The sequence below is a fragment of the Sinocyclocheilus grahami genome, unplaced genomic scaffold (genome assembly GCF_001515645.1).
Source record: "Sinocyclocheilus grahami isolate Dianchi unplaced genomic scaffold, SAMN03320097.WGS_v1.1 scaffold80.1, whole genome shotgun sequence".
Taxonomy (NCBI): domain Eukaryota; kingdom Metazoa; phylum Chordata; class Actinopteri; order Cypriniformes; family Cyprinidae; genus Sinocyclocheilus; species Sinocyclocheilus grahami.
The window spans coordinates 1,226,713-1,227,536 of record NW_015505259.1 but is presented as its reverse complement, the minus strand read 5'-3'; positions in this window follow the sequence as shown (position 1 = coordinate 1,227,536).

The window sequence follows — 824 nt, the reverse complement described above, 5'->3', positions numbered from 1 at the left end:
AAAAAAATGAACAGTGAAAGTAACAAAAACTTGTAAAATACATTTTAATGGGCATAATTAAGTGTGAAAATAACCGAAGGATATACAGTGAAACCAAAAATTATTCAGAGACCAGATATAATTTTTGATATTTTTTTTTACTAGTGGGTGCACGACACTATAGTTCATTTATGTAAGTGAGGATAGCAAAATAAAGTAAACTGACAAATTATAGTTCAGGTTTGCATGAAGCTGGATGACAGCATGCCCAGGAGACTAAAGGCTGTCATTAAGGCTAAGGGTTGCCCGACAAAGTATTCATAGTTGTGTAAATACTAGTTTGGTTGATTGTAATCTATTACATACCTTTCTATCAAAATGATCTAACATTATCAAGATGAATTTGTTCTGACACAGTTTAACTCTGAGTTCTTGTCATGTTTTATTACCATTTTCTAAACTATAGCAAATAAACTGTGATATTGTGAGAAATGTGTCTGAATAAATTTTGGTTTGACTGTATCTATTTGATAAATGAAGTTAACCAAACTAACATTTTACATACCCTTTTGGTTTCTGTACCCAATAATTAAAAAATTTACAAATGCAATAAAAATATCGGTATCGGTACTCGGTATCGGCAAGTACCAAAAATAAAAGTATCGGTATCGAGCATCTCTACTTTTAATTAGAATTTTATTTAAATGTTCTAAAGTCAAATAAAAGTAGGTCTGCACTATAATCCAGATATTGGGAAGCCAGGGATCACACATAATAGTGCATTATTCATATCAGCTACATTTATTATGGTTTTATAGTGTTAATGCCCTCTGTGTGGTCCAAAC